General features: G+C 51.1%; 1 pseudogene across 1 annotated transcript in view; it reads right to left on the bottom strand.

Moving 5' to 3' along the window:
- LOC149332772 (cysteine-rich motor neuron 1 protein-like) overlaps positions 1 to 19,500 on the bottom strand; it is a 153,083-nt pseudogene extending 133,583 nt beyond the window's left edge. Inside the window, exon 1 of the transcript XR_016285260.1 lies at positions 18,978 to 19,500. The product of XR_016285260.1 is annotated as a cysteine-rich motor neuron 1 protein-like (transcript). The remainder of the gene's footprint in view (positions 1 to 18,977) is intronic.
- Between the last annotated feature and the right edge of the window lie 5,440 nt (positions 19,501 to 24,940).

The following is a 24,940-nucleotide window of genomic DNA, read 5'->3' as shown; positions in this document are numbered from 1 at the left end:
TGTTTCCTTTAACGAAGCGTATACTTCGCTATATACTCCTGTAAGCAGTCAAGTACTTCATGCTCTCGCAACCTATATATATATATATATATATATATATATATATATATATATATATATATATATATATATATATATATATATATATATATATATATATATATATATATATATATATATATATAATATTATACTGTGCGATGTGAGCGCACGTTAAAGAACCCCAGGTGGTCGAAATTTCCGGAGCCCTCCACTACGGCGTCTCTCGTAGCCTGAGTCGCTTTGGGACGTTAAACCCCATAAACCACACCAAACCATATATATATATATATATATATATATATATATATATATGCGCGAGGGATTGAGAAAGTCTTCATTTAGAGATTGGTCGTTTCGGTCGAAGGCCGTCCTTTTCAAGACTCCGAATCCAGGGCATACGCGGTCGTTTTTCTTCTGCTTTCTAATCAATTATTTGCCAGCCATGAAGTATTTACACTACCCATTTTTTCTTGACTAACACAACAAGTTAAATAAATACATAAAAACGCACACACTGGCAACAACTGCCGTGTCCCTGGCTTCGCCCTTTGAAATTCCGCCGCAATCTGCCTCCACCTCTGCTCGGCATCTGAGCAGCGCACGTGAGAATAACAAACTGTCAGATGTGTCAGGGCTCCAGTATGCGTCGTCGTCGCGGTCCGCGCGGTAACTGATTTAATTTTTTTTTTCTTTTAGACCGCGCACTCGTTTCCGCGTAGCGGCCTCTAACCTAGCGTGCGTTCCCCAGCTCGGTGATGGATCGGCCCTCAGGTGCGCACCGCTCTTACAAATGGAGAACCGGTGGGAGAGGGCGGAACAAAACAATACGCGCTCTCTTTGTTTTCGCTTGGTTGAAATAAGTGGGCGAAACCTCTACACTTTCGAGCGGAACAATGATACCTTTGTTGTGATATCGCCCTGGAAAAGGAGAAACTGAGCCACTGACAGTATGCCTTGATTTAGCTTTTTATTCTTTGTGCGTCTGTTGTTAAAGGTTTGTTAGGAGGAGTGAAGTTCGCGGTGCTGTACATTGTTTGCCGCATCCGGTTCGCGTTAGTGGAATGCCCATTACGTTCTTTCTCTTGCGCCCTCCGCATAACCGCAGAGAAGGGGGTGAGTCATACTCAACCCAGCGGGATAAGGGGGGCGCCGGATAGCGGAGGATTGCGGGAAAGGTCAAACTCCCTACAGGGACGGATTCATTAGGTCGCATCCTGTGTGCACGTGCTTGCGGCGAGGCGGACACGCGTCACAGTGCATGGCTTTTGTCCCATGTCTGCAGCGGCGTGCTTTGACAGCTTGAAGCGTGGTCAACAGGATATTGCCACGCTAGCTGCAGGCATGAAGAGCGACGATGTGGAACAGATGAGCTGAAGTGACTTTCCTTGAACTTGGGTCAACCGGACGGTTTGGAAAGTGAGAGTGTTCGCGATGCTCGCAGCAGGAAAGCATAACTCTCCAAAATCGTGATGGTAGAAAGTGTGCATATGTGTACAGTGTTTGTCGCGATGAGTTACCTTCTTTCCCCAATCATTGATTGGTTGTGTTGTCTTTTCCAAATTGTTGATTGGTGATGTTTTCGTTCTCACGAAATGACGTCGTTATCACACCACCAGCGGCGCAGACGGCGGTCTGTACAATATCTGGCAGCGGTCGTCGCCATTAGATGACGGCATCAGAGACTAAAGTCTCGTGACCCACAGTCACCGGTGACGTGACCCATTTAATTGCTACCCGCTAATCAACTGAACCCCCGACCGAACACATTCTCCTGCCTCATTATCTCTCCACCATCGCGCGCCTCTCACACAACCCTGAACCTCGCGTCAGATTAAGGGAACGACCCTCCAGTTTTTTCCCCCATTACGGGGCTCGATGCAGTCCGAGTAAGCAAGCGCGCCCTTATAAAAATGGTCTATAGAAAGTCTATAGACTTCTTAATGACTGTGTTGACTTCCTATAGATGTTGCTTTTTGTCTATTCATATTCTTTAGACTGTCTATAGACAAAAGTCTACTAAAAGTGTTGGCCATAAATCTATAGATTGTCTATAGACTGTCTATGGCATTTGTATTGCCTATGGACTGTTCTCTAAGATTTGTCCATAGACAGTCTATAGAATTTATGAACAGAAGTCTATAGACACTCTATGGACTGTGTAAAACTTTTTTTTGTAAGGGCGGCAGCGGTACAGTCGAGGGCAATATGTGAAGGAACGAAGTTTGAGCATTCCATTACAAAAAAAGTTTTAGACAGTCTATAGAGTGTCGATAGACTTCTGTCTATAAAGTCTATAGACTCCTCCTTAGACAAATCCTAGAGAACAGTCTATAATAGGCAATGCAAATTCCATAGACAGTCTATAGACACTCTATAGATTTATGGCCATACACCTTTAGTAGACTTTTGTCTGTAGACGGTCTATGGACTATCATTAGACAAAAAGCAATATCTATAGGAAGTCAATAGACTCAATAAGAAGTCTATAAACTGTCTATAGACCATTTTCTACACAATTATGTGTGACAACCGCAGCTTCTTTTTTCGTTTTCTAACTATAGTTTTCCTCTTGGCGTATAGTATCCGAAAGTCATTGTCAAATTTAGTGGGAAAATAGACAGACAACACAAAATTTTGCGCCCAGAGTTTGTTCCCTCTCGTATTGCTCACGACTGTACTGCATGTTGCTGCTTCAAGCGTTTCTTCCCGTGTTTTTGTAGACAGTGCACACAAAGGCTTCTGCAGGGTGAACGACTTACAGGCAGACAGATCTCTCGGAACTCTGGCTCAGCACTCATCTTTTTTTTTCCGCATTTGATAGAGAGGTGATAGTTGCTGACGCAAGAATGGCGGGAGCCTTCGGGCGAAGTCTAATCGCTACTCACCATTATCGTCTGCTACGCTTTTATTAAGGCCTGCCCCTTGTCGTAAAGCTCGACTGAGCAGCACTTTCGTGTGTGGGCTGCAGCCTTCCCTTATAAAAATGGTCTATATACAGTCTATAGACTTCTTATTGACTCTATTGACTTCCTATAGATATTGCTTTTTGTCTATGCATAGTCTATTACTGTCTATTGACAGTAGTCTACTAAAAGTATATGGCCATGAATCTATAGATTGTCTATAGACTTTCTATGGCATTTGTATTGCCTATAGACCGTTCTTGTCTATAGACTTTCTATGGCATTTGTATTGCCTATAGACCGTTCTCAAAGATTTGTCTATAGACAGTGTATAGACTTTGTGGACAGAAGTCTATAGACAATCTATAGACTGTCTAATAATTTTTTTTGTAAGGGTTGGGACCGCACGAAGAATGCAGCCTAATCGGCAGACCAGTAATCACTCAAGCGTACCAGGAGGTTCGACATTCTCCCTTCCTTTCTCAGTGAGTGCGCGACCCTGTTACCGTCGCCTGCAATGAGAACAACTCGGATACTTTCCGCGTAATCTCGCCATGCGGATAGCTGGGATACAGAAACTCACGAATTGCTCAACGTTAAATTAGTAAATTGGTTTTTGAGGAACGGAAATGACGCAGTATCTGTCTCACATATATCGGCGGACACCTGAACCGCGCCGTAAGGGAAGGGAGGGAGGTAGGAGTGAAAGAAGAAAGAAAGAGGTGCCGTAGTGGAGGTCTCCGGAATAATTTCGACCACTTGGGGATCTTTAACGTGCACTGACATCGCACAGCACACGGACGCCTCTTGCGTTTCGCCTCCATCGAAACGCGGCCGCCGCGGTCGGGTTCGCACCCGGGTACTCCGGCTCGGTAGACGAGCGCCTTACCACTGAGCCACCGCGGCGGGTTGCTGAACATTATGTAATGTTGCCTGGCTTCATGTGTGAAGCGTCGAATCTTATTAAATCCAGTGCTTTTTTTTTTCTTTTTCACCACTGGTAACGTACAAAGCATCCATTTGGCCTGTAGGTTCTTGTGCAAAGGGAATACTCGCACTTACCCAGGATCGTTCCAAACGGACGATATACTGTTGCGACCCTAGCCACAGCCGTAGATAAAAGCTTCCATTTATTCCACCTGCGCGTAGGTGCAACCAAGTGTAACATGTTTGACGTCAACGTCAAACGGACCTCTGCACCAACTCGTGCAAGTGTTAAATGTGCGTAAAAACTCGCAGTCTCCCGATAATTCAGAAAGCCGTGAAATTAGCTCGGAAAGATGAAAACTTAGCGATAGACCAGATGGCACATTCTGAACGTACACTGCATCCAATGTAAATTGCAGGACACCTCTCCACTCATTTGACTGCTTACTGCCCCAATATCGGTTAATTAATGACAGCAATGTAATAAACAAGCGCGTCCCTGTAACGAAATGCATTTCAGCGCTTGAACGGGGGTAGCAGCATGCCGGCGCGCAAAACTCTCTTCTCGTGCTGTGACGCGCGGACACTGTTTTTCGGCTTAAAATCTCTCGCGACGGGACTGCACGGTCCGCGTAGAAATCTTCCTCGAAGCGAATTTACACAGCTGACTGGACGCGCAAGCGGACCACAGGCAAGTCGACCGCGAGCATTCTTTCACCCATGCAGCCTCCCCGGCAGAGCTGCTGTCGCCATTTATATCTGAGCGCGCACGCACCACTTTTGCAGCGCTCTCGGCTAGACGCGTTGACGCAACGCTGCCGAGCTTGCAGCAGACGCCCGAGCGCCGCACACTCACGTAAATACAAGTCTGCGGACCTTTGGCTAGTTTGCTTAGTCTGCTTAGTCAACGTCTATATTGCCAGTGCCTACGTGTCCCATACAGGCGGGCCACAGCGCTGAACGAAGGTCCCCCCCCCCCCCCCTCCCTCATCTGGCTGGCGTAACTAGTAAATCTAGCGGCTGAACGTTGAACAATCGACTCACCCTGTGCGTGCAACTGGCCTATCATCGCCGACGCAGTACGTGCCTTGCGCACTGCGCAGAACCGACGACGCTGTGTTGGCAGGCACGTGCTTTGCGAAACGCTCGGGTTCTTCGCTCTCGCGCGAGACTTGTCCGAAGTGCAGTCGTGCGCGATTAAGAGGATAAAGGGGGGGGGGGGGGGGGGAAGCCTCGTAATGAGACGCTGACTGTACAGCGTGCCCTTGCGAGGATGTTTTATGGCCTCCTCACCGGTGGCTGGCGTTGAAGAGGCAAGCACGGACTGAATGAACTGGTGATAGACACAGGGTGAGGAGGGGGGGGGGGGGGGGGGGGTCATGCCACGCGCGGATGGATGCCACGAAGAGGAAGACCAGTTCGACCAGATTACTGTAAACTTCCTCCTCGGAGCGAAGGCCCTATTTAATCCCTTCCAATGATGAACGCTTTACCCAGACGAAGACAAGTCCCCTTGTCGAAACGTTGGCTCAAGCAACCTGAGGTTTTCCCCTCCCTTGTTCATTTTGTGATCTCCAAGGACCGTCTACCACACCCTCTCTCTATATGAATCGGGTAAATAGTGTGGTGAGGTTGCGTGTACTCGGGAACTAAATTAACCACTCTTTACTGGGTTCAAGCTGGAGAAGGACCATCGATTTGGTTTGGTTGATGGGGTTTAACGTCCCAAAGCGACTTAGGCTATGAGATACGGCGTAGTGAAGGGCTCCGGAAATTATGACCACCAGGGGTTCTTTAACATGCACTGATATCGCACAGTACACGGGCCTCTAGAATTTCTCCTCCAAAGAAATTCAACCGCCGCGGCCGGGATCGAACCCGCGTCTTCCGGGTCAGCAGCCGAGCACCATAACCACTGAGCCACCGCGGCGGCAGAAGGACCATCGAGCGTGTGGAGAAAGAGCGGTACGTGGCTGCAGAATAGAGCGCCTCCTTTCGTACTATTCCAAACGGACGACTTGGCAAGGACACACGATCGCCACTGCAGCTTGCGTAGGATAGGGGCGATTGAAGGTCGTTAGGGCAGTGAATTGAGTCCAGGACCAAAGTTAGGTCATCCGACAATGATGATGATTATGCTGGTTACGACGGTGATGACAGTCATGAGTCGATGACACTATTGTCAACGCCAGCCTACTGTCATCGATGAAATGTCCAACTGCAGAGGTACGCGCATGCGTTCCTCCCTTATAAAAATGGTCTATAGACAGTCTGTAGACTTCCTATTGACTCTCTTGACTTCCTATAGATATTGCTTGTTATCTATTCATAGTCTATAGATGTCTATAGGCAAAAGTCTATTAAAAGTGTATGGCCATAAGTCTATACATTATCTATAGACTGTCTATGGCATTTGTATTGCCTATAGACTTTTGTCTATAGACAGTCTATAGACTTTATAGACAGAAGTCTACAGACACTCTATAGACTGTCCAAAACTTTTAGTGTAAGGCTGTGCGCGATATTTCGACCGCAACATCGTTGGCCTTTGGGACAATCAAGAACTTAGCATTGTAGAGCAGGCTCCCTGCAAGACTTTTCGAGAGTTCAGAAATAGAGGCAGAGAGAACGCGCCTCAGTGAGTGATGAGCCCAAGGAAAACCGGACATCTCTTGCTTTGTATAGACTCGAGGCCATGAGTACTCTCGAATGTGACTTCCGCCGCCCGCGCAGGGAGACCTGCTGCCCAGAGACGCCGGCGCTGCTGTTCGTACAGCAACCGACGGGAAAGCTGAGCACACAGACACACGGAGCGATTGAATGCGCGAGGCAACGCCTCAGTCACACCGCTGCAAGAAAACGGATGAGCGACGTAGAAAGAAGGGGGAAGCAGCAAGGCGATAAGAGATGTACGAGCTTCCTTTTACGAGTCACTGAATGAATCGCGAAGGCCACGGGAAGAGGTTGGGCTTTTCCACACACTGCATCTAGCGCGGTACATATTGCATAGAACTGCGGCATTTCCCCGCTTCCGTGGGCCGACGCCGCGAGGACGTCAAGTTGCGTGTGCCGGAACGGTTAATTGGACACGGCGTGACATCCATCTCGTGCAACGGGGGAATGAGTGGGTGGGTGCTGAAGCAGGATTTCCCGTAACCGTATACGCATGCACCAGTTCGGTTCGCTGTTATCAATCTTACTTGCTTCATTACATTTTCGAAATTCGAAGAAAGCACTGGCTTACGTAACTAGACTAGGCCGAGGAAAAACGGGGCAGTTTCAAGCAGTACGGCGCCCTCCACAGCAAGTTCGCTTGTTTAAGAGATTCAACGTCCCAAAGCATCTCGGGCAATGGATTACGACGTAGCAGAGGGCTCCAGATATTTAGACCACCTGGGGTTCTCTAACGTACACTGACATCGCATAGTGCATGGAGCATTTCGCCTCCATCGAGAAGCGACCGCAGCGGCCGGGATCGAACCCGCGTCTTCCGGGTCAGCAGCCGAGCTCTATAACCGCTGAGCCACCGCGGCGGCTTCTACAGTAGGTTGAGTTGAATAGCGTAAGCTCCACAGGTGGGGATAGCCTTACTTTTATTCTCCCGACAATCGCTCCGCCGTAGCGGCACTTAAATATTTATTAAATGCAACTCCACCACCTGCTCACCCAACGTCACAGTTTTAATTCAGCCCCGACCTTTTTCTATCGTAAATTCGCGGCGAGTGTAGGTATGCTTTATTTCTTGAATCGCTACGCTCCCCTCTCGCCAGAGAGGATTCTGAAGAACCCTCGACTATATAGGCGGTCGTGCCGCCGGGTTCCTTGTCGTCGGACTTTCTTAATGCCGCTTTGTAAACAGCCGCGATACATAAGGCGCCTTGAATACCACGCTGATAAAACCAAAAAAATTCCTCATGGTGGGTGTCGACGACAGGTTCCCAGGTTCTATCGCGGCGACAGCGTTTCGGCGATGGCAAAGAGTTAAATACGATCCGCTCGGAGACTAGGTGGTCGAAATTAGTTGCGAGCCATCGATCCACCACTGCGCAGTGATTCGCATCCCGCACTGCTGCATCTTGGCACGTCCAAATCCACTAATCAAATCAGTAGCAAACCCTCGCCTAGCTGCAGTTGGGGACAGCGTGGCTTCATTCAAGCACGGCCAGACATTATCCGTTTCTTTTGAGTCCATGGGACCGCACGAGTATCCCTATCTCGCCCATCTTGACATGGATATGTGAAGTAAGCAAGAACGCTGGACGTGAAGAAAAAGAAAACACCAACAACGACAGACGAGAAATTCTTGCCGAAACACGCCATAGCTTTGTCGGACGAATTTTACTTCGAACTATAGGCAGCGGGTACGCGGTGACAGAAAGGACTCGCAAAGATGACGACGTTTAATTCGTTGTATCCGTTAATTCGCCACAGAACCGAGTGTCGTTATAACGAGGTTTCCCTATAAACACACACCGGCAGCTCCATAGTTGGCTGACTGCGAACACAGAGAAACGCCAACGCAAAGAGGCAGTGAAATGGCTCAACAGCTGTAATAAACGCAGAAATAATTATATTAATTATTATATTATATTATATTATATTAACGCGACAGCGTTACGGCTCCCCTTCTGCACAAAATCCGGCTACGTCGCCGGCGTTGTGAGCGGACAAGCAGGTGGCCCACCAGCCACATACGTCACGTGACCTTGTGACGTCACCACAGCCTGCCCACCGTGGCAGTTAAAATAATGATTGGTCGCGAGAGGTCGCTCGGGGACGAGGACACCCCGCGATCAATGAATGTAGAGAACGAACCGCGAAAGAGCACCCCAGGTTGAAAGTTTATTTCAGGCAGACGAGATACAAATGTACAGGTCTGTCTAAGAGGCTGACAAAAAGGCACAGATGCCTGACGAGTGTCAGCCTGTCAATCCACACAACACCTCAGACTACGGTAAAGAAAAAAAAAGGAAAACGAGGACATGAAAACGGTTGCAGGCACTGAAGGATAGATAACAAAGAAAAACAGGCAGCGATACAAAACGTGATGCAAGGTCGTTGAAGGGACCAATTAACGCTACCTCGGCGTATACCCTTGAGGCGGAGCTAAGTTTCCACTCGAGTTCTTAATATTTAGATTACGCAATACATGAATAAATGGAGGACAACGCCTTACGTTTTCCAGAGCGCTTTCTAACAAATGCGTTTCGTTATATTCGCTACGTCGTAATGAACAGCGCAGTTACAGCAAAGAAGTGTAGCTGCAGAAACCCCGGGCGCTGCGCAGTTAGCCAGCCAGCCATAACTGCGACGTTGGAGGAGCACCGCAACGTTGACATGTCACCGGGCGGGCGGGCGCTGTGTGAGTCACCGGTAACTACTCGTACCGCCCACCTGTCACCGAGCCCGACAATGGAAAGCGTCCCCAGTCGTCCTTCGCGTTCAGATGTTTAGATTGGCCTCGTGTTAAGGCCGGCCTGAACCACAACATAAGCCGCTTTGAAACAACGCGGAAGAAAGAATGATCGGGCGACCGCCAAGGTTTGCCGCAGATTGCGCCGCTTAACACCGACTCACTACGGCGTTACCGATGGACGAGGAAGTAATTAAGCGGCAGAACTGGGCCACGGCAGGGCAGACCCGGAGGTTGTTACACAGCGGGTGCAGTCGTGGGGATTGATCGCGTCAGCTACGCACGGCAGAGGCGTAAAAGTGAATCTACAGTCTTTGTCAAAAGTAACCAGGCTGCACGTTTTTCTTCTCAGTCGTACATTAAAGCTATCATACCAGCCCTCAAGCCCTAAATATCTGTATGGTAAGAACAATCCCTGTTTTAACCTTCAAAGAACTTTTTGATCTTTAGGGAAGCCGTGAGCGCTCTGTTATACGAATGAGAATCAAACCTTGGAGCCTGGTTACTTTTGACAAATACTGTACATGCACCTGCTTTGCGCATGCGCTTATCGGATCACGTGACACTATTACGACAGATATTGTGACGAGGCTTAGTAAAATATCAAAAAGAAACTGCCTCTGCCTGCAGAATGGATCGGACGCCGAACATCGTGTTTCCTGCCAACATCCTTTGCACAGCTACAGTGCTCTAAAAAAAGACCCAGTACTTTTAACCTACTCTTCGGAGCGAAGTTTGAGCGATCGCTGCGTCTACTCTTTGGGAGCGCACGGCTTGGCGTACTGTCGGCACGTTCTAACGGGGCCTATAGCGTAAATGCGCTGATGGCATGCTCCCGTGTTCCCGTTAAGCGTGATAAAGGCTGTACAGCTCCTCGCCCCCGCAACGCTGGAACTGCACAGGGCACATCCCGCGAAAGGAAACGTGATAGCAATTATTCTACTCTTTTATTGCGAAAGCAATACTACTTGCACTTTCACGCCTTTGCCGTGCCGCGGCGGTGACCACCATTGACCTTCATTGCATTAGATTAGATTGGACTGGATTAGATTACATTACACTGCATTGGATTGCAGTGGATTGAATTGGATTGGATAAACGATGCATCACCACAAGTCTAACCACAAGCACCACCACCAGCTACACTACCAGCTGTACCATGGCATAGGTACGGATATTGCTTTCGCAATTACCGGGCTTAACCAAGCTAAGCCCCAGCGAATTTTTTTCTCGAGCGGAACGTAGCGCATACCACACACACACTCATCGCACGGCGCGTACAGGAATGTATAACAAGGCAGGCGCAGCGACGCGTCGTCACTGCTGCAACCCACCGGCGACCGACAGGACGCCGTCGCTGTCGAAGCGGCCTCGCGTGTGATTTATTGCCGGCGAAACAATGGCCCACCTTGTGCTTCCTTTCGCCCGCTCGGCACAGAGCGCGACCTTCGCTCGTGCAAAAGGAAAGATGGAAACAGAAGTGAGTCATATACGCTACGACGTCGCTCTTGTTTCAGATGCGCAGCCATTTTCATACTGCGCGCAGCATGCTGTGCGAAGCCTCTCTCTGATGGATTGCGTAACCGAGCCGCGGGGCTGCGATAGCGGCGATATTTCATTAGGGTCGCTTTCCTCTTTCTTGAAAGTTTCAATCACTTTCTTCCCCGCGTCTGGGCATCGTCTTCGTGTTGTTGCCGGGGCCATCACTTCTCGACCTGTCACTTCTTTTTTTTTTCTTTCCGAGCGCTTCCTTTGAGAGGGAAAGTTCTCGTCGACATTAAACCGAATCTCTGGAACAGTTTTGCATCAGGCCTCGCGTGGTACAGATACAAGGTCAGCGCTAGTATTTATGTTAAGGCAAATCTCTGACGACAGCTGCGCGCTTAGACAGAGCGGTGACAATAGGAGCGTTACTTCGTTCCCTTAGCCAGAGTTGGCAAGAACTGCCTTCGTTGCAGCTGCGTGGCATTCAGCGCGCAAGCCGACTTGCCTAAGACGAGTTCGGCGTCTAGGACGAAAGTTATTTAAGTGTGTAAGACGATTTTCTATTCACGATGCACGGGTCTGATGTTTCGAGTCGTCTGCAAGCGTGTACTGCCCCGTACAAAGCACCATACGTATTTCTTTTTTTTTTTATTTTGCCCTTACGTTTTCTTTCTATTTTAGTTCATTTCTGTGTGCGCAAGTTAACCGCAACGTCTTCCTTTCCACGCCTCCTAGCACGTTTTCGTGCTAAAAAAAAAAAAAAAAAAGCAATGTCAGGAAGGTACGCTAGCGATAACCAGTTGCGCTACTCAAGCTTGGGCCGTCCGACAACGCGTAACAATCGACACATATTGAGGCAGAGCGCAGACCTTCCCAGACAATGGAACTTCCAAGAGGGACATCCGTCATGGCGAAATTACATTACAGGAACCTATAACTGAAGCCAGCCCCCAATGACGATTGCACAAAATGCGCGCTGTGAACACTTTGCTGACGGTCTCACAAAAGATTCGCATTCGGAAATAATTTATTAACCGTAGTGGATCGATATAAAACCTGCTGAAGTTATTGAATGCCGCTCGGTAGACTATCATGAACAGAACAACCGTAAATTAACCGCTTTTCATTTTTGCTGCTGCTTCGGAAAGACAGCTTGGAATACACGGTCAAGGGAGAAACAAGCCGAAAAAATCCCGCTGAACACTCCGCTGACACTGCAAATAAACCAATCAGGAGTCTATCCAGAGGTGCACTAGATGCTTAAATCCCGGAAGGGGAGGTGGGGGGGGGGGGGGGGGGGGCGGGTAAGCTGATGCCACAAACTTGCGCGAGTAACTCATGCTCTACCTCATACCCCGTCAAGGACGAAGATCAGCATGGACGCGTTTCGATGGAGGCGAAACGCAAAAGGCGCTCGTGTGCTGTGCGACGTCAATGCACGTTAAAGATGCTCAGTTGGTCAGAATTATTCCGGAGCCCTCCACTACGGCACCTCTTTTTTCCCTCCCCATTTACCTTACGGCGCGGTTGAGGTGTACGCCTAGAAGTGAGACAATTACTGGGGCCTTTTGCTTTCCTCAGAAACATTTTGCGTTTCCACTTAGAGTACCCCACACCTCCAGTCAATCTGCACCGCGTGCACTACTGTCCGAGCTGACGTCAAGCGTTTCTCAAGAGGGTACAGTTGATATCATCATCATCATCATCAAGAGGGTAAGATCGACAAGGAGTGCTCGTCTGCCGCGCCGGTCGGACAAGTCATTTAAATTCGTGCTGGCCATACAATTAATCAGTATATATATTTCCCTCTCTTAAGACAATAATACCATAACAACAGTAAATATAGTACGGACACCCAAACCGCGCCGTAAGGGAAAAAATGAATGAAGGGGTGAAAGAAGGAAGAAAGAGTCACCGCAGTCGACCAACACACAGTCTTTATCGCATCCCGCCTCCATCAACATGCGCTCGCCGCGAGCGGGGTTCGAACCCACAAGCTGGAGCTCAGCAGGTGAACGCCGAAACCACTGAGCCACTCTTCCATCGTCACGCGGCGGCGAAGAATTCCACGCGCGCTGCTGCTGTAGAGGGATGACCGGCGCCTCGTTGGCATCCCTCTCTTCGCGCGGTCCGCGTCGGTGATGTCATGGGTGACGTCATGGACGCGCGCCCACGCGGAAAGGGAAGAGGGCAAGGAGGAAGCGTATAAACAAAACGAGCGAAAGGGGCAGCGAGGAACCTGTCAGCCGCCCCGACGAAAACATCTGCTTCCCTCCCCGGCGCTATTCGAAGCGCAATGCCCATGCAACAACTGCCTCGGGAAGCACAACAACGCTTTCAGAGAAGCTCTCGCCGAGCCATAGCTGCTCAGTTCGTCTCAGTCGCGCCTGTGATGACGTCGCCTTTGCTCGCTTTATTTTTCTCCGACGGGGATTGGCAAAAACACAACTTCCGCGCCGTCTTTTGGCGGTCAGGTAACACTGCTTGCAGTGTTACCTGAAAAACGGAAAAACGAATGATTCGAATGAACTCTTTTCAAGCTTAGTCTCCCTTTTAACGGCGTGGGCGCCTGATATACGACGAGGTAGATTACTCACAGGTTGCGTCATAGGGCCGTGATGAAACGAGAGTGAAAGGAAAGAGACGTGGACAAAACGGTCGAATCAGACGTCCTTCGCAGCGTGATGAAAAACGCTGCGCTTGGGATAAGCTCGGGACTGCTCAAAGGAAAACGCGGTATTCAGTATGACCATTTTCCGATAGCGCAGCCTGCGCTCTGCAAGGCACTCCCCGCTGATCACGTCTAGGCCGTGGGTTCGATTCCCGAGCCGTAGTTCGGCGCGCATGAAAAAAGGACAGCAATCCCATGTCGATGAATCCGGAGCTCAACACTATATCGTTCTCGGGGGCCGCAAACAATCAGCGCTCTTATGCCCATACCATTATCTGTAACGGCGGCCTGGCAAGAACTTCATAACACGGGCTAATGAATACGAACATCATGTCCCGTTTTGCATGCAAATACCTCCTTTCCACAAAGATACGAAGACAGGCCGGTCTCCGGAAACTGGAGTCCGTTTAGAGACCGCACTTCTGTCAAATGATTAACCGCCAGCGAAGGCGTACTACACAGCCAGCCTAGACGCGCAACAGTCTGGAGAATGAGAGAGAGAGAAAAAAAACAGAAAAACAGAGGGAGCACATTCTTCGCCGTCCGAATACACGAAGCACGACGCCCAGACAGACGCACGCACGAACGTACGCGTTTTGCTAGCCGCTGATGACAGCCGCGGCGAAAGCAGCAACAAGAAATCGCCGCACAGGCACGCGCGTACACGCGGCCGCTCACGCTATAGACCTCTTGCATTGCCCAGGGGGCGCTGCGAAAATGGTGCTAAAGAGCGCCCTCTGCCCTCGGCTGGGTAGTACCGGGCTCTGGCGTCTGCTTCGGAAAGCACGTTGGCAGTATGGACCCGGGACTTTCGCTTGTGCTGTGCCATGGCCTACAGCGAATATCGGGCGCCGAAGATTTTTTCAGGGCTGGCACGCTGTATAAAGGGAAGAAATTATGCAACGCCAAGCACGTGCACTCTGTTCAAGAAATAAGCGGCGAAGTTTCAACGCGGTGTCATTCGCAAGTGAAGAGAGTCGCGTACGAAGTTGAACTTCAGATAAGGTCTGCACGCTTCGAGATTCAAGCGGACCAACGCGATGAAATACTTGCAATATATGAAATCGCAGCAGTTCTAAACAGACATGTATACGGGACTGCTCGAGCGCACGATACACGCCGCGCCAGCAGCGGTCTTTCAGCATGCCACGAAACGGTGGGCCTCCTGCAGTCTTTCTTTACTGCATCTCTCTAAACAAGTAGTCATGCCTGCCTTGTAGTAGCCGCCATCTGTTCCTTCAGCAAATGCTAACATGATGCAATGCATATATGAGCTCGCAGCCGAATAACGCTGCAGCGCGAGCTCGTGCGCTGCGCGCTTGATGTCGTTTTCTTCATGTAGCTTTTCATCCTTAAAACGACATCGCTCGAACACGTTCGCTGTTATCAGTGATGCCGCGCTGCCACATACGTGCTGGTTTGAGGTCGACAATGTGCACATTTCACTCTCGACGCTGGACTGCTCGTAGTGCGTAGCGAATTCGGACCTAATCAACCCGCCCATTTGTGGTCATTTGCACGCACCTGGCCACCTCACCACGTTGCACCAGTAGAATTGTCTCAATTGTCGCAGTGGCCGGGTCTTAAGTCGTGAATCACCAGCCATGCCTGCTGATTTGTCGATTTGCCTTAATAGTGATTATCTGAAGTGAGATGTTGACATGGCATATGAATTATACCATGTATTTTTTTTTTTTTGCGCTCTTTGCTGTGTTGTGCATTCCCTTGATATGATCTCTGAATTATGCTGTTCGTTTCTCACTTTTTGCTGCTTGCTCTGTTGTGCATTCCCTCCTGTTCGGTGATTGTCATCGTACACTTTTTGCTGCTTTGCTGCTTGCTTGGTCCAACTGCCTATGTAGGGATCTACTAGACAAGTTGTGTTGTAGAATGCATAAATTCTCATTCTACGCTTGCATATGCGGCTGCTCGCTACATATACATTTTTTGAGAGAGGTAAGCGCCAAAAGAACACGAACACAAGGAGGATGAGGCCGGCTGTAGACTGCGGGGAAGATTGTAGGTACATATGCGGGATGACTGGCCGAATTGTTTTTCTCGTTACCCACAAAGTGGCGACTGCATATCCTGATGGTCGGCACTGCATCCCACGGTTTGCCGTCCGGACTGCATGTGCAAAAAGAACGAATTTCAGCAACGCGGATAACCAAACAAACATCAAGGCAGGCGAAGCAGCCAGCACAACGCGAAGGTTCGCTTACTCAGTGCGTCGAACTGCAGCTATCCAGCGCGTCCGGCGCTCCGCTTCGTGAGACCTTGAAGAAAAACGGTGGAATTTGATACTGGGATTCAGACCTTCTTGCTCGTGGCAGCCCACGACGCAGCAGTGACGACGGTGACGCTTTTTCGAGACTGAACGAGGTCTCTCGGGCGGATCGGCGTCGCCGATTCCTTCTGCTGCCTGCGTTTCGTGCTGAGGCACACGGAGCGTCGGTTTTCTAAATACTAAGCCACGGCCAGGCCGCGGCGTGGTTGGTCACAAGTGATGATCCTTATCGCACTCACAATAGTGCAGAAAAACGTGCGAATCGACGCAAAACGCAGGCTAGAAAGGTGCGCCGCCACAGCCAGGGCTCACTACTGACCCAACCTGGTACTACCCAGCCAACTTCTCCTTGCCGCCACCAGGCGCCGCCACGTTACCTGAAACTCCAGCGCAAGAGGCCTATAGGCGTCCGAAAAGCATTAACAAAAAAAGATAACAGGAAAGCGCATTCCACGAAGGCGCCTGCTTCTCTCTACGTCTGTCTCTCTCTCTCTGGTCCCAACACGCGAAGGAAGGAACTGGATGAGAAGGAGGAGAGATAAGCTTAGCGGCTGCGCGGCGCGATTTTTTGGCGGCCAGTCCACGGAGAGCGAAACGGCGTGCAGAGCGTCTTCTTCGCAGCTCTTTTTCTTTTTTTTTTCTTTCGTGGCGGGAACGTGAAGTGCTCGGCGGTGTTCTTCCCGTTGTATAAGGCTAAGGACGACGTGCCGGGGTCGTCTCGCGCCTATCTCAGACGCTAGTTTCTCGCCTCTTCTTTGTTCCTCTACACGCGCCAAATGTCGCCGCCGGAGGTATAGGTGGAGAGGAGAAGCGGGAAGACACATCTTGTCTCCTGGGCGCACACTCGAAGCAGCCACCGCTATCTCTTCCAACAAGCCCGCCGGGCCAACCGCCGCGGCTTGTAACGAACGACAACGAAAATGTACTATTCAACCCCCCTCCTCCCAGTACCACCGTGTGAAACACGAACAGGTTGGCAAGCGCAGCACTACCTGAACGTACTGTACATGCAGTGCCATTCTGCCAAGGAAAGACGGAACGGAAAATGCCGATTAGAGCCACACCGTCACCGCAAATGCCAGCTTGTCATGTCCCCGATTCTTGAGCTGCACGTATCTGGAGTAAGGAAACGAAGGAACGATCTGTTCTGTGTATGCACTGCAGGAGCCCTTCATATATACTATATGCATATATATTGAACGCGCAGCTTCACATACGGCTCTACCGAGGCGACTAGGCTTCCGTAAAGTGGCGCGCACGTAACAGTGGCAGGACAGCAAAATGTTACAACCATTAAGAAACGCCACGTGCAAAAAATTGCGCCAATGTAGTACATACACCGAACGGGCTCCGTCGGTAAAATCATTGCTTATCAGCAAATGAAAGGCGCGGTAACTTCTCGTGGACACCGTAAGGTAAGAGAAGAATAAGGTGGAAGTGAAAGAAGAGGCGCTGTAGCGGGGGGCGCCGAAATAATTTCGATCACCTGGGGATCTTTAACGAGCACACATGGGCGACTTTTGCATTTCGCCTCCGTCTAAACGCGGCCACCACGGATGGGTATGAAACCGTCGTCGTCTGAAACAATGCGTGCAATGAGAGCAGTTAAAACGAAATAAGATGGACACTCTTCAACCTGTTTCCGATGTGACGAAAGATTCTAACTGCACAGCGTATGATAAGCAACGTTCTCGTCGCAGCTGGCTTCCTGTTAATAGTATAGCCTCGCACAACGCGTAAAATGAAAATTCCTTCACAGTTTTCTGCCGCTATAAAGCTGTCCCTCTTCAGATTTCTGATCTGCACGAGGCAGTGACAGCGGCCCGGTTGGTGCCAGTCGACAGACCCATGCACATTCGTTTTCATCCTTCGCACCGCCACTTTCGCGCACATACTTCCGATTTGCCAATATTTCACTTCAGCTATACGGTCCGACGGCGCTGAATGCATTAATTTTCCTCAATCGTGGGAACTGATTACGCAGATGCTTTCTGGAACGCACCCAGTCGCGGGCTAAAATATAACGGGCGAGCGAGTGCTGTGTGAAGTTCTCGAAGAAAAATTGCGCCAACAGATTCTATCAAGAGACCACTGCAGAATAAAAAAGGCTATTCCAAAAGCAGCCCCCCCCCCCCCCCCCCCCCCCCTCCATTCATAAGAGCATACGTTTCTGAGAACGCAGGTGACCGCTGCACGAACGGCACGTGGACTTCAGTAGCACAGCCGCGAAAAAAAGCAACCGCCTGCACTCATTGAGAGTTGCTACTGTACAAAACAGGCGTTCGAGATACGAACAGCGACATATCGGCGGCGTTAAAGCTTCTCACCCCAGCTGTTGATACGCGCGGCCGCAGAGAGATAGCTTTCAGCGCGCTGGGAGTGTGGACGGACATATCACAAGAACGAAAAAAAAAAAAAAAACGCAAGAAACCCCGGGCACGGCGGCGGCGGGGACGTGAGAAGTACCCTCGAACGCGCAAAGCCGAGTGACGCTATTTACCGAGTAGACTGCCCCGACGTTAACGTTTTAGTCTCACAAAACACTCAGTCGTACAGTTTCCGTGTTCTGTAACGCTGCGACTCAGACGACGGCGCGCTATCAAGTGAAACCTGCGCTGCTTCCAGATATATCAGAACCTCCCGGAATGCAAGTCGACGTAAACCGCTGACAACTGCACACATGGTGGGAGGCGTGAACGCTGGATAGAGGGAGGGAAAAGGTATTTCACTCATCGTGTCAATTCAGCGGAATTTGTTGCGTAGCCGCGGATTCGTTGTCATAGATCGTTAAACTCGCGGCTACGGAGGCAGTACCCTGGACCAGCGGTTATACGCAACACCACCTAGTTTCATACGCAGTGAATAATCACTGTATTTTACGGGGCAAGCCGGGAGTAGCCGACTTGGTAAAATCGCGGCTACGGGTAAAGTATCCGCAACCCGCGTTTCGCTGTGGAATTCAGCAGCACAGAGCAAATGCACTACGCCAGAAGACATATGACGCCGAGCTGTCATCGTACACCGCGCGGCCTCCGGTGCGGCGCTGCGCTAGCGACGCGGGAATGCCGAGCTGCCTCCCCGGCGGGCCGACCGACGCCGGGAGGGAAGGAAAGAGACCCGTGTGACTAGAATAAACCCGATGACCATCGCGCGCCGCTGAGGAGGCAGCAGCAAGCAGGACGCCTCGCACGCGAAAGGCGGCAAAGCAAGAAAAACAAAGGCGGCGAGAGCGCGCGCCATCCTCCTTACCGTGACAGGTGCCTTCCTCGTGCGGCTCGGCGATCCTGCCGACGGCGACGTCGGCGAGGCACTCGAGGGGCGCCTTGCACACTCCACGGCGCCGGGTGCCGCCGCAAGGCAGTCCCGGCGCGCCGCGCACACACTCGCGGCAGCAGCCGCACCGATCCACGACCAGCTCGTCCAAACACTTGAGCCCGTGCTCCGTGTCGCCGTCGTCGGCACCCGCGATCGCCGAGCACCACTTCTTGGTGTCGCACTGCTCGTCGGGCGGGCACGACGACAGGTCGAAATCATCGTCCGACGCCGCCTTGGCTTCGGGCAGCCGCCTGCGCACGAAGACGCGAGAACGAGCAGCAAAAATGCTCGCCCGCCGAGAGCAGGTGCTGGCGCGTACGCGCCGCTCAGCTGTGCGCGCCGGCCGCCGAAGAGATGCATGGCGGAGGAGGAGCGCGTCTTGTTGACGAAACACCGAAAGCGATGCCACTCGCGGCGCTCCTCAGTCGGGCCGGAAAGCTTCGCTGCTACGATCCGGGGACGAAACACTGCATGGGACTTTTTCCGCTGCCGAGTACGCACCACCGACGACAACACGATGCGGCAGCCGCCGCTGCAGCGAGGCCAAGTTCGTGTCCGGCGCACCGAGGGGAACGGTTACGGGGGACGCGACGGCACACGAGCAACACAAACACTGGAAGGCGCAGTCGCTGCCCGTGAACGTTCCAAGGCGACGCACCTGGTGTCCGCCGCTGTTCGTTATCCGCGATCGGCTTCGGGACGCCCTTCAGGTCGTCGGAGGAGATCGGCAAGATCGCCGACGCTGCGTGCGGGGGAATACGTCCAAGGAGAAGAAGCAACTACGACGACGACGCTTACACACACCCCTCCTCATCGCCAACAGCGACGTCGTCGAACGGCGGCAACAGCTGACAAGTGCGCAGACTGTCTTCGCTCGACGAGCGCGCTCCATGCACACGTCGTCTCGCGAGCACGGACGATAGCAGACGACGGCTGCGGCGACCCCTGCGAGCAGCTTCGCGAGCGCACAGCGAGAGCGCAGACGCTGTTCTGAAGTTGGCCTGCGCTGGCGGCGACGGCCGATGTTCGGCCGTCTCCGAGAGGGCGCTAACGGTCCCACGAGCTGCGCGTTGCGCGTTGGCGAGGGCGTAGTTTGAAAGAGGAATCCTCTCTCGAGGCTCTCTCTGCTCCTTTTCGCCCTCTCTTTCTATCCTCGCACCTCCATCCCCACCTGTTTTGTGTTTGTTTCCAGCGCGTCGCCGTCGCAGCCTCTCTCCCCTGTCTGGTGGTGGTTGATATCGGGTGCACTGAATGGTAGGAGAGGGAGAGTTGAAGAAGGCGACAGATGGAGAAGAGAGCGAGCGGGTAATACAGACACCGGCGCTTCTTTATTTGTTCTCTTTTCATTCTCCATTGCTTCCGTTTTGCTGTTAAGGTTGTGGCGGTAAGGAGTCGTGTTAGCCCTCTGCTATGCCCGCTTTCCCCACTGGCATAATAAAGTGTGTGCTTTGCCGCGTCATAAATACCTTGCCTTTTGTGTGTGTGTTATTACCTCTGTCGTAGTCTTGTGTCTGCGGAGGTTAAGCTCCGGCGTTCCCACCTCCTCCCCACTATACCACCCTGTCCGTGAACGGGGTTTTATTGACATTCCCACGCGCTCAGCACGCCCGATCTTGGCACGGTGCTGTATTTGGTCGCACAGGGGCGGCTTTATTAGACGATGGAACCACGGGGAGCTGGAGACACAGTTGTCCTTGTCGGTGTCGATTGCTGCCGCTGCTGTAGTGCATCCCCCCCCCCCTTTTTTTTTACACGCCTCTAGTGTAGTGTCTTCACTGTTTTTTCTATCGCTGTCGACAGGACATTGCAGGAAAGTTAACTGCTGAAGCACACGTAGAGAGTAAAAAAGTACTGACGTCAGCACGAGTGGTTTTGCATACGGACATCTCTGTTTTTTTCTTTTTCTGCCTGCATCCCATCACTTGTGCTTACTAAAAACAGGGGTAAAAGAAAAAAAGCGGACAGAAGAGGTCATAGTAGCAATGAGCTTCATGTCAGTCGCCTTTGCTGGTCGACAATCTATGGAGAGGAAATTTCGCAGCATCTATAGAACGAACAAGCCACAGCATCGCGATAACCTTCTCATTACTGCGTGCCGATGGTTTTTGTTTCTGTTGTTGTTACGCCGTGCTAGTCGCCCACGCTGAGCGCAAAGCGCCTTTATGTTTTCATTAGTTCTATATCTTTCTCTTTTTTCCTTTCTCTTTGCACTTTGGACCCCCTTACTCAACTCCTCTCGTTTGCTCAGGTTCAAATTGGAAGCTCTCTTTTCAGCGGTCCACCGCGTCCATTCCTGCCCCATGCGCAGAGCTAACGCAAGTGTGTAAAGGAAGCTACCCTTCTACGCATCGGCGAGACGCCAAAGTGTTCGTGCGTGCGTACATGCGATAGCAGGACGCTCGGTCCTTTTCGTGTATCAGCGCGTCCCCCTCCTCTGGCGGGGCTTCGATGCATGGACCCTATCATCGCCTGCTCACGGGAGCAAGATTCCCCACGTGAGCGTTCGATCTTGCTCGGGTTCTCTTGCTCTTTGCTTCGTTCGCCCTGTCCGGACACAGGAAGTGGGGGTCGCTCGGAGGGAGCGCTGCCCACCACTGGGGCAGCCGTCTGTCCTTTTTCACTTTGATGCATGATGCGTGCAGAAAGCACCAGTACGGTCGAAACCCGATTTAACGAACTTCTCCCCTCGCCCCCCACCCCCCCCCCCCCCCCCCCCCCCCACGCACACACCACACACACGCACAGAAAAATAACTCGTATTCCCTGAGTGGTTAGCCATTTGTTGTGACTCAGTCACAAACATTGAACTTACGAACTAAGGCGTAAGGCCGATTCACACGACGGTCCGTTCGCTCCGCGGCCCGCGCACTACGTGTTCATGCGTCACCACACTGAGGCGCGCGCTGTCGGCCCGCGGGCCTGGTCAGCGCGCCTCTCAATGTGCTGACGCAATGAACACGTGACGCGCCAGCCGCGGGCGAACGGACCGTCGTGTGAATCGGCCTTTACCGCTGAGTTGCGAGCTGGTCGGGCCGCAGAAAGCCAGCGTGGAAAGTCTCTTCCGACTGATTCCCATAATAGGCGAGGGGGGCCCATAGGATGAGTCGGGCTTCTGGTTCCCCACGGGATCGTTCAGGGTTGCGTTGACAAGCGCGACAGGCATGCATGTAACATCAAACCCGATTTCGAGGGCAAGTCGGGCCCTTGGAGATATATACTTGGTGGGTGTTGCTAGTGAAGCGCCCCAATATCGGTCCTCGGTGGAGGCCGGGTTCGTTTGGGCGCTACACGTTGCACAAGGGAGACGAAGCGTATACATACCTTTTGGTACAAATATAGAGCTTAGTTTATTTACAAGCTATTTACACTTTTAAGAGCGCAGCTCTTTGGCGTCAGTTCCTGGGTTTCGCGTCGTCGTCGGCGTCGGCGTCGGCCTCGTAACAGCTCCGCCCCCAATGAGTCACGCTTTTCAATTGGTCGAAATGCTCGTGACGTCACAGTGCGCAAATTTCAAAATGGGCCAATTGTACTTTGGCTAGTAACCATGCAACCAATCAAAGGGATCGTATAGTGATGCTGCAACTAAGTTGGACTGAGTTTAGTTAATTGCTTAATTAATCAATTAGCCTAATTAATATAGAGGAGAATGAAGAGGTCAGAAGAAAAGAAAAGAAAGACGCGCGCGCCGCAGCGACAACAGCGTCCGCGGAAGGAGACGCTGCTGCAGAAAAAAACAGATAAGTACGAAGCCGCGTTCCCTCCACCACACCACGCACTTCCCCACTCAGTAAGATGTTGCTCGTTTCATATACGTTGTGTCGAACATCCTAGACAGTTCCAACAATTGACAGGTTAATGACAGAACACGATGGATAGAAATACAATAATATAAATATGAAAAGCCTAATTAGACCTTTCTAGTTAGACCGCATAAATCAATAAAACCGAGAACGAAATTGGTCGAGTTGGGGAATCGAACCAGGGTCTCCGGAGTGCGATACGAGCACGCTAGCCACTCCGTAATGCCAGCTGAATGGTTTGGAATGAACAAAGGCGCGTCTAGCTAATACGGCGTCTTCGTTCACTCCCATCTTCCCCCTTTCCCTTACGGGGAGGTGCAGGTGTCCACCCAGATATGCGAGAGAGATACATTTCCTTTCCTCAAAAAATAAATTTACCGTCCAGCAAGGCGTACAGCCGAATTGGCGATGGCGTTCTGTGGACTCCCTGGCAGCGTTGCAAGACGCTGTCGCGTTCCACTCTTACAGGCGAAGCTTAAACACGTTAACCACACATCAATAACACACGCAGACAGCCAATGGACGCGTCATTCGCTGGCAGCACTTGATTCATCATTCACAACCACATTCTTAACGTACGCTCCCTTGCCGCACATGCCAACGACGTACACCACGATCACATTCTGCGCCATTCCTCTGTACTTTGCTTTGCTGAAACCTGGATGGATCCCGAAGAGCCTCTCGAAATCATAGATTTCCTGTACTGCTGTGGTGCTCGCAGAGACCACAACAGAGCGGCGGGAGTCGCTATCTACTTGCGCACAGGTCTCTCTGCAATACCAGTCGAAATGTTTGGCACGTCACATGAAGTTGGCGAACTGTGCGCCGCAAAGTTGCCCAACGGCTTGCTGGTAGTAGCTGCCTACTTCGCCCCTACCGCACTCACGAAAGACGTCGTGCACTTCCTGCAACTCGCCATTAACCGTCCATCGATCCACACCGATGTTAGTAGTGGGGGACTTTAATGTTCACATAAAGACAAACAGCAATTTCCTAACACTTATGCGGGAGAACATCCCGTTCCTCTCGCTCGTAACCGCGTCCTCACGGCTGTGACAACCTCGCGAGGCACTTGTATAGATCTCGTCTTTGAGAATCAAGCATTTGGTGTACCAAGTCGAACATATATCAGTCTATTTTCTCCGAGCACAAAGCTTCCTTCATGACTGTCAAGAACTGTTAGTGGAGTCTTTGTTAAAGGAGTACGTGTGAAAAAAAAAAAAATTCTGTGATAGCGCATACATGTGTTGCTCGATTTCTTTGCCTCAATCTATCGAAAAGGTGAAACAGCTTATTTGCTGCGCTCAAATTTCGCATTAGGAAGTAACGTAATCGTCGGTAATTTTTTTTACATACCGACCAGCGTGGTCGCTGTCATCAAGAACGATCGGGTGCGTCAGGCCAGAGCCTGCCCCTACGAAACTCAGTCCTGCCTGACCGACCTAACTCGCGCTACGCGTAGCGGCTCCTCGTTCTTCGTAACGCGGCCAGCGCCCTGTCCGCTCTAACGACTCCTACCTCCTCCACCAAAAGACCCTGCTAAGTCACTCCCTTTTTGGCGCCGGAAGTCCTCCTTAAATCAGTTTGCCCCAGCATTCTGGGGACCCCTTCTCTACCGATTAGAAATTAGCGCGCTTAACTAGCGCCCTGTAACGAGGCACCTGACAACGCGCTGAGCTAGACCTTAACTTTACCGCTGCGTAAGCGTAAAAAGTTGACGATATTTAAAGCTGATGAGGTTTTTGCTGCTCTTTGACCTGCCCCGAAAGGTGGGTTACGAGAAGGTCGATTTATTGATCGATCGATTGATTGATTGATTGATTGATGATTGATTGATTGATTGATTGATTGATTGATTGATTGATTGATTGATTGATTGATTGCATGAATGAATAGTTCGCTTGTTCATGCAACCATTCATTACAGAAGACAGTCGGGAGCATAGTATGATGGCGAACATTAATCGGCGGCCCGTAAGTGCGCACATACAGAGGCACAGTATAAGCCTTGCACTTCTCCATGTTCCGGAGTCCGGGCTTGAGTCTGCATGCAGCGTTTGTTTCTCTCTTCTCTTGCGCGTTGTAGAGCGCACTGGTT

This window comes from Amblyomma mixtum, chromosome 8 (genome assembly GCF_055824585.1).
Source record: "Amblyomma mixtum isolate Tamu chromosome 8, ASM5582458v1, whole genome shotgun sequence".
In the NCBI taxonomy this organism is placed as follows: Eukaryota; Metazoa; Arthropoda; class Arachnida; order Ixodida; family Ixodidae; genus Amblyomma; species Amblyomma mixtum.
Note: the sequence above shows the minus strand (reverse complement) of the source record. Positions and strands in the feature narration are given on the sequence as shown.